Raw genomic sequence first — 9,324 nt, forward strand, 5'->3', positions numbered from 1 at the left:
CTTACTCATGGCACCCAAGGATTAAAGGACAGAAGTGGGATTAGAGCTTATATACTCAAAAGCCAGCTCTGCCACCAGGCTTCCATTTCCTCATATGTACAATGTTGATAATGATCTTTGCCCCTGTCTTGTTTTCACAGAAGATCAGATGAAATAATGTGATGGGCAAGCCTTTGAAAACAAAACACATATGAATTATCTTTGTATCTCTCTTAGCACCTTGGGCAGTGTTTTGTGCATAAGTGCTTGAAAAAAAATTGTTGTTGAATAATGAATATAAAACATTTTGTAAGCTTTGAAGCAACTTGTAAACAGTGAAGTGTCTTCTACCGTTGTATAGCACCTTGTAAACTGTGAAGTGCCTTATAAAATGGCCTAGTGCCTTGTAAATGGCAAAATGATTTGTAAACACCGAAACACCTTGTAAACTGTGAAGTTTACACGCAAGAGTATGATGGATCAAGATATTCTGTTCTTAACCTATTTCCTTTAGAAATTCAATAGAGAAGCATTTCCCTTTGCCCTCTCCCCAATTACAGAGGCATTTCTGACATTTTCCAAGGCCTTTGTTTTGAGAACAGTTTCTAGTTGGTTTGTTGTAGCTTTTTCTGTTTCTCTTCTTCCATTTATCCATTCGCGGAGTTTGAATCTCTTGTGCTTAGGTCCTATGTTGTCATTTTCAGGTACCGGCCTCATTTTCATCACCACCTCTTCAGGCCCCAGGGAAAGCTTCCAGTATTTAGTGAACATTTGTCCTACAGGCTCCTCAAACATCCAGGAATCCACCGAAGGGATGGGGCAGGAGTAGACTGTGGAGAGGAAACAGATGCCAGAATGGTACACCCTGAGCTTCTCCATTGCCAGAATGGGAAAGGGACCCAGCTCACCATCCCACTCCAGGGAGTGGATTGACCAGGCTTGCATCAGCCTGGGCTCTCTTGCTCACTTGGATTCCCGGGCAGGTTTCAGGATGGGGCTCTAAACAGAACCAGACTCACAGGACTGGAGCCTAGGACCATGATGCTGTCTCCCATGGCCTGCCCTAGCTCCCAGGTGGCTCCCACACATCTAGTATGGTATAGACACCAAGGGACTTCCAGTTAAACAGCTGACTGAGCCGACTAACAATCTCCTCCAGTTCCCTTTGCCTCCCAAGTCAGCCTCACTTATCAGCACTGGCTTTTGCTGGCCCAATGATGAATCCACCCCATGACCTTTTTTTTTTTGTATCCTGCCCCCTTTCCTCCATCTATTAGGATCTGCCAGTATTAGAGTGACCTCTCCATTCCACTCTCTCAGGGCATTGCTTGGGGGGAGGGACACAAATAGAAGAGTGAATCCAGAGATTATTTCTGTTTTCCTGAAGGTCATGACCTTGACCTTGAATTACCTTGGGGATCCCAAAGACCTCTTTTCCTAACATCATCTCTTTTGAAATCCTTCCACTCCTGCTATATTGGTCTTCTCATCCCTCAATACTCCACATCTCCAGCTTATTCCTTCTTCTCAGGCTTTCACTCACAATGTTCACCCAGCCTGGATTATCTTCCTTGGCCCCTTCCTCTGCCCCTGCCCTCCATGCCCCTCTCCCCTTCTTCCTTCACCACCCCAGTCTATTTCAGTCCTCCCCCTATCCCTGAAGCAGAACAGCTTGAAATGAAACCCTAGCATGGGAGTCTAGGACCCTGACTTACTAACCATAACTGCAGCTTCTTGGAGGTATGTGAGCTTGGATCAATTTTTTGCCTTCTTTGGGACTCAGCTTCCCCATATGGGAAATGGGGATGATAGAGTCTTTGAAAAGGCATATTTTATAGATAGTATTTCATGTGGTCCTCACAATAATCCTGTGACGTGGGGAGGGGCAAGTAAAATTATCCCCCTTTTCAGATGGAGAAAATAAGACCCAGAGAGAGACTCGAGATGACTTTCTTCGAAGTCACTCAGCTACTAACTACAGTACTACTACTACAGTATAGTTCAATGGTTTCCCCGATTTATGCTGCATTCCCTTCTTCACAGACTTATAACATGTGGTGTAAATGTGGGTTATTATTGTTGTTGTTATTACATGGACAGTGGGACTCTGATACATTAGGGCTGAGAGATACTGGGACAGGACAAAAAGCTAGAGACATTTTTCTTCCCTGTTGCTGTTAAAAATAGGATTGGGCCTGATTCGGCTATGTAGGTTCAGCATAGAGGCGGGGGCATGACCTAAATGAGTTTCTCCTCCCTGGGTGTCTAGCCAATGAGCCCCACAGGAAATATGGTTTCTTTTTTGCTCAGGCCCCCCTCAGAGAGAACCATGAAAACTTTCCTCTGAATCTCCTGGGATAGTTAATTTCCTTAAAAAAATACATGATGTAATAGGAAGAAATCCAACTTACCTTTTGTCTGCCAGAAGAACCAACTGTAACTCATCCCAGGCCAGCTGTTTACAAAGACTTAGAAATTCTGTAAGGAAATAAATGTTTAATTGTTTGTTTGTTTTTGATCTGTGTGTGTATATGTGTTTGTGTACACATGTATATGTGTGTGAATGTGTGTGTATGTGTTGTGGAGGACCTGGGGATAATGGCAACCTATTTAGATCTCTAATCCTCCCACCCCATGTGTCCATCATGGCTGTCTCAGCCTCCTAGGGAGGCTTCAGTAGGGTCTATATAGTTCATATTTAGACTTAAAAAAAGTGTCCTAGCTGGACAGGGCCTCAGAGGCCATCCTAGTATAGAGGGGGGCATGGGGTGCAGGGGAGCCCCTCCCCCATGGCACATGCCCTTCAGGAGGGGTCACTCCTGTCCACACCCAAATGTTAGGGTCCTTGTGGACTCTCATGCTATCATAGGCTCATAGAATGAGAGTGGGAAGGGATCCCTTTGTTTTACAGAGAAGAAAACAGAGGCCCCCACAGATTGTAAAAGTGGAGATTTATAGATTCTTGTATTTGCTTTCCAAGTTCAGGGCACTTTCCCACTGACTCATTGCTTCTTCTGGTGGTATACAGATAGGCCAGAAAACTCACATGGAACATGTGCATCTCTGGACTGTCTCAGGTGTGCTTTGGAGCCTGGGCTTGGTTTTGATGTGAGGGAGGAGGAGGGGGAGGAGGAGGAGGAGGAAGAAGAGAAGAGGAGGAACAGGAGGAGGACAAGGAAGAGGAGGAGGAGAAAGCAGGAGAGAAGGAGGGGGGAAACCTTCTCTTCTTAGGGACCTCCTAGTTCATTTGGAGAAATCTCCCCTCTCTCCTTTCCCCTTTCCCCTCTCCCTTTTTTCTCCTCTCCTTCTAGAATAAGTCAAACATTTGGGAGAAAAGGCCCAAACAAATGGTACAAACTAGCTCCTTTATTCTATAAATAGGGTTCAGGAAGCCTTCCAGGCCTCCTCAGTCCCCAGGGACTATTTCCTTCGGCTTTCAGCTTCCATCCTCACTGTCCCATTTTCCCCCTAGCTCTTGGTTGTGCCAACCTCCCAGTTGTCCCCAGGGTATTCCGAGACTAAGGGTAATCTGCTGGACTGGGCCCCCTTCCCTGACGGATAACTGTTCAGCTCAGGCACGGTTAGCCCTGGTTCCAGGCACGTTCCCCCATTCCCCAGCCTGTGCCATTACTCAGTGACTTAACCTAAGTGGCAAAGCCGGACCTTACATCCAGGACTCTTTACATATAGCATGGTCATCTTGGCCAGATTACTCAGTGTGGGGGCTCCTTTCCCCTTCAATGGCACCTCCAAAGGACCTGGAGCCACTCAGAGGCCCTGTTACCTTCCTCCTACCTTTCCCGCTGTTTGCCGATGCCTGCGAGATCCTCAGAGGCCCTTTTGGCCCGCAGCTCCCACATGTAGCTACGGACTCCTGCTGGCTGGTCCAGGGTCTCAGACACCTTTCATTCATCTCTCCTCCTCACTCCCACGTCCCGCAACCGGTGCGGCCCCCCGTGGCCCCTCCCTAGTTTGCTAGGATGCTCTCCTAACTGGGCCTCCGAGCCTTGGTCTCCCCCCGTGCCCCTACCAGGCCTTTTCTGCCCCTCCCCGGGGCCCGCGGGCGCCCCGCGATCGTCACCTCGTGTCCCCACGTCCTCACCTTCCTATCTTGCCAGATCCCGAGACCTGGCTGCCCACACCCAGTGTGTTCCGCCGAGCCCTTTCCTGGGGTGCACAGGTGTGCTGAGGAGAGCCAGCTCTCACGGTCAGTGGGAGTGGGGGCGCGAGAACAAGTAGGTTTCCTTGGTTTTGTGTCGGCGCCTGCTAGGGGCGCGGACCGAGTGGGACGAGCAACTGCACGAGCATTTGGAGCACGAGTGCTTGCTGCCGCGGCCTCCGTTTCCCTTGCAGCCTCTGCTTTCGCATTCGTAGGTGTTGACGCAGATTTGTCGGCGTGGCTTCGGGCATGGGCTTGAGCATGGGCTCGGGAATGGGCTCGGGCTCGGGCTCGTGCATGGGCTCGGGCTCGTGCATGGACTCGGGCTCGTACACGGGCTCGGGCTTAGGCGCGGACTCGGGCTTAGGCACGGGCTCTGGCATGGGCTTAGGCATGGGCTTGGACATGGGCTTAGGCACGGGCTAGGGCATGGACTTAAGCATGGACTAGGGCATGGAATTAGGCAAGGGGTTGGGCACGGGCTTGGGCACGGGTTTGGGCACAGGCACAGACACGGGCATGGGTTTGGGCAAGGGCAGGGATAGGGAAATGGGCAGGGGCACAGCTCTGGGAGCTGGAGCTGCCGGTGGCGCTTGTACTTGCACGAGTAGGTGTGCGTCTCAGTGACTGTGTAGAATGGTTTGGATGGGTTAAATGTGGTGCATATTGTCATCTTCATCATCTTGTAGTTTCCCTATACCCGGGGCTGTAGCCGTTGTTCCCAGGTCAAAGGTTTTGCTTTGGTGAATTGATTGGAAGCCCTATCTTTTTTGATGTCCGTGATGGATCGAGCCTCCCTGAGTGTTTTCGAGAGGCCCAAGTGGTGTGTTGCCAGGGGGCCCTGAGCCCTGGGACTAAATAGCAGGAGTGGGGGGGCCTGGAAAAGGGTGGACCATTGTTACCACATCCTATCTTATTGTACTCCCTAGGGTGGGGGAGGGGAGAGGGAGGGCATCATCACCAAGGGGCACCAATGAGAGCCTTTCTTTCTTGTGCAGAGATCCAGACCTTAGGAGGGGTTCAGGGCCACCAAGCAGGAAATCTGGGGTTCCTTACCTCTTCCCCCTTCCCAGGCCCAATCCTCTGGCACTGGTGACTTGAGTGTGTTTCTTCTTGGTCCAGGCTTAGTTAGGCTGGGAGAGAGTTGTCCTGAAGGTATGAGGGGAAATCCAGAAGATGGTGGATTCAGAGGAGGAAGACCAGGATGAGGAGGGAAACCCATCATGGTACCATTTTGGGATTTGAAGCTTGTTTAGCATGGAGACTAGAAGACTGACAGGGAGTAACTTCTTCAAGTATCTGAAGGGCTTTTATTCCATGAAAGAACCCTTCTTCTTCTTGGTCCTCTCCCTTGCTCTGTGATGCACTCCCTACCTCACAGACTTGTGAGGGCCCAGGATAGCGGTAACCGGAGCAATAGGGAGGAATGAGAAGGAGGCAGATTTAGGCTCAGTGTAGGGTAGAACTTTACAAAAGCAGAATGAGCTTTCTTGGACTGCAGAAAATTAGTTTCCTGTTAAATCTTCCAGAACAGGTTGGATGGCTCCTTCCAGGACATGCAACAGAAGGGATTCCTGTCCTACCCAGCTCTGAAATAATATTTCAGTTTGATGGCTAAATATAAGATGAAGTGTGTTGTGAGGGAGAAGAAAGCTGGCTTCTCAATTAGGGAGACCTACCTCCCCCACCCCTTGCCCCACAATTCTGGCTACACCAACCGTCAACAAGTCACTCTGCTTCTCAGCGACTCCAGGAAGATTCTTTTAAGAATAGTCCAGCTCTGGGGTCAGAAGATCTTTGTTCAAATCCCTACTGTGGTGCTCATTCACCCGGAGGGATCTTGGGTAAGCAGCTTTCCCTCCCTAGGCTTCAGCTTCTCTCAAAGGGGCAGGTTGGACTAAAATGTCCCAGCCAGCTCTGAAGAGGTTTGTGAGCTTGCATGTTTCAGACCTGCATGAAGGCAGGGGATTTCTTCAATCTGGAGTTCCCTTTAACCAAGGGACTTGTAAATTCTTTAAAGATAAATAAAATATCATAACAACATAACAGGGGCTTTCATACCATGCCCAGAACTCCTGAGATGGAGGCACCCATGTGGGAGATATCTCACCAGGGAACTGCCTCTGAGAGGATATATTTTGTGTCCCCTATGTGTGGGATGGGAGTAGCCTTTTCCATGTGCTGCTTTGATAGAACCAGCTGGGTCATTAAAACTACCCCACAAGGACAATCGGTCTATCACCCACAGCCCCACCAGCAGCCATGAACCAGACTAAGTGTGGGGGAGGGGCAGGGGCAGCAGGGGGCTACCTCCCCCTTCCCCCCTTTAGGACCTGTGACCCCTAGAACTGGGCTTGGGGCTTTTGTCCCTTTCATTTGTCCTTTTCAGTTCTAGGCACAAATGTTGGAGTCCCTGGGCTTAAGAACTTGAGTTAGGGACTAACCTTGGGTTGCTGCCAGGTCAATGGGGAAGCCCTGACAAGCCAGGGTTCCTGGGCCCCAAATTTGTACTTGAGATTGGGTGGGGCCCTCCCTGGGCCTCAGACTTTGGACTTGGAACTTGGAAGGAACTGAGCTAAATTGTGCACCTAATCTTCCTTCCCTCCCCAGAGACTGGGGTGGTAGAGGGGGAATTATGCTCAAATTTGTTGTGTGTGGAGATGATTTGTGTATTTGTTTTTTATATCTTTGAAATAAGTATTTCTTTTTTAAGGTTAATTTGACTGTTAAATGGTTAAATGGAACTGGGGTGTAGGGAACCCTAAAATTTGAGGAACACAGTCAGTGGGTACTCAAGCTGCAAAAAATGACACTTCACCACCACCCTTGCCCCTTGAGAATACAGCGTGGGAGATCAGTGAAATGTAACATACCTGGCCTTGAGAAAGTAGGGGACAGAGTAGTCACAGCCATACTTGTAAGTTACACACCTTCACATTTCAAAGCAACATCTCTGAACCTCTCTCAGGAGGGCCTGAGCTAGTCTGGTGGGCATAGATTTGGAGCTGGAAGAGACCTGAGAGGCCACAGAGTCCAACCTCTTCATTTTATAGATGAAATAAAGAAGTCCCAGAGAAATTAAGTGATATCTGGGGCACCATTTGGGATATCTAGAATATCTCCAGTTCTCACTGAGAAATGATGGGAAATTCTCAAAAATTTCACAGGATCTCACCATTCCCTTCTTTTTGTAGCTGAGGCCAGAGAAGGGAAATGCCTTGGTGTTAAATAACTGAGCATCAAAACATAATCATAATGGTAATGGTTTTAATTCCAGGTGACAGTAGGGTATTTTGGGTGTAGATAGTGTGTTTAATCCTCTCCAGTCTTTCAAACCTCTTTGAGTTCAACAGGGACCTATTATTATTAAGGCCCTCTACTGTGCCCTCAGGCACTGTGTTAGAGTGGGGGAAAAAAAACTGTCTACAGGGAGAGGAATCCCTCCCACAGCCTCATTCTTTCTCTGATCTTTGTTTAATAGACTTGGGCCCTGTAACTGGGGGGTGTTGGACTGGGGGAGAATGGCCCATCGTTGCCACATCCTTCCTAGCCCCAGCAAACTCCCTAGGATGGGGACGGGGAGAGGCTCTTCCCCAAGAAGCTTCTGTGATCCCACAATGGAGTTCAAAAACATTCTGGTACTGTCTGTGTAACCTTGGGCTTTGGTGGTATCAGAGGAAATAGGGTTGTGATGGACCTTGGAGGAAACCAAGAGTGGGGAAAAAAGGCTGCATAGGATAAAACTTACCAACCCCTTTGCCTCTGGGATTGGTCTTCTACAGCCGAGCTCCATCCTTTTCTGGTCTCCTTGCCTGCTGTTCTCACTCACTCTACATTCTAGCCAAACTAGAAGGAGCCTGGCCAGCCCTCAATCTCATCCTTCCCTTTCTCTATCCATACAGTTCTCTTCCATGTCTGAAACCCACCCTCTCCTTGTTTGACCCTGATTGAAATCCTTGGCTTCATTCAAGATCCAATTCAGGCTTTTTCTCCTTCATGAAGTTATCTCTGATTCCTGCTCCCCATGTGAAGGGGATTTCTCCCTTGGGTTTTCTTGAAGCTCATTGTCTGTGTTTCATTCTTGTCTCCATTTCCTTCTACCTTTTTTGTTCATATTGAATGTCCCCCCCAACACACACACACACACACACACACACACACACACACACACACACACTCCTGCCCCCACAGTGTACATACGTTGTGAGCTAGGGGTGCCTACAGCCCCTGGAGGTGAGCGTTATCATGGAACCTCTTTCTTTCTCTTCTTCCTGGGAGGTGCCCAGGTATCCTCCCCCTATTAGATCCCTTGAAGGTAGACCTCCCCCCAACCCCATCTCTATATCCCCAGACTGAGCACACTCTGAACAGAGGAATAGGAGCTGGACCTGCTGGTATAGGGAATTCCTAATTGACTGAGACCAATGCAGATTGCTACCTTCTTTGCCACTAATATGCCCAGCGTAGAGAAGTTAGGTGACTTGCCTAGGGTGACACAGCCAGTGTGTGTCTGAGGAACAGCTTGAGCCCAGATCTTCCTGGCTTCCCTCTACCTCTTAATGTTTGTCAGATTGAAATGAATTGGATTTAGAGGTTCAGTCCCTCTACGGAAGACTGGACAGGGTGAGAGCTGGACCAATGATGAACTAGAAGAAAGAACAAATAAATATAACTCACAGCTGTGCTCTGTAGGGAATCCTGAAATCTTAGAATCCCAAACTCTAATGGCTCCTTGAAGGGCATGTAGTCCAACCTCCCTTTCAGGGAAGAAACCCCTCTCCACAACCCCTGAGTTTCACGAGGACATCGACATTGATGGGGAACATCTAGGTGGTACAGAGAGTAGGATATTGGACCTTGAGTCTGGAAAACCTGAATTCAGATCCACCCTCAGACACTAGGTGTGTGACCCTGGGCAAATCACCTGACCACTGCCTGCCTCAGTTTCCCTCAACTGTAAAATGGGGATAATAATAGCACCTACCTTTCAGTGTTGTGGTGAATATTGAATTAAGTTAATTCATTAAAAGAGGATTAAATTAAATATTTATATTAGCACAGTGTCTGACACATAGTAAGCTCTTAATAAATGCTTGTTTCTTTTCTTTCAAGGCAGATTTATTATGAAGTTCTTCTTTGACTTTGGACAGAATATGGCTTATTGCAAACCCACATACAGCAGGGTG

The 9,324-nt window shown here is 48.5% G+C and overlaps 1 long non-coding RNA gene across 1 annotated transcript; it reads right to left on the reverse strand.

The window, feature by feature from the left end:
* Positions 1-471: 471 nt before the first annotated feature.
* On the reverse strand, positions 472-6,266 carry LOC138148632 (uncharacterized). The gene is made up of 3 exons (XR_011165107.1): positions 5,195-6,266; positions 2,391-2,457; positions 472-809 (listed from the first exon to the last, which is right to left on the reverse strand). It is a non-coding gene; the product is annotated as an uncharacterized lncRNA (long non-coding RNA).
* Positions 6,267-9,324: the final 3,058 nt, after the last annotated feature.

Source organism: Petaurus breviceps, unplaced genomic scaffold, assembly GCF_028583685.1.
Source record: "Petaurus breviceps papuanus isolate PSGF00001 unplaced genomic scaffold, PetGlider_PUasm1.0 140, whole genome shotgun sequence".
NCBI classification, from domain to species: domain Eukaryota; kingdom Metazoa; phylum Chordata; class Mammalia; order Diprotodontia; family Petauridae; genus Petaurus; species Petaurus breviceps.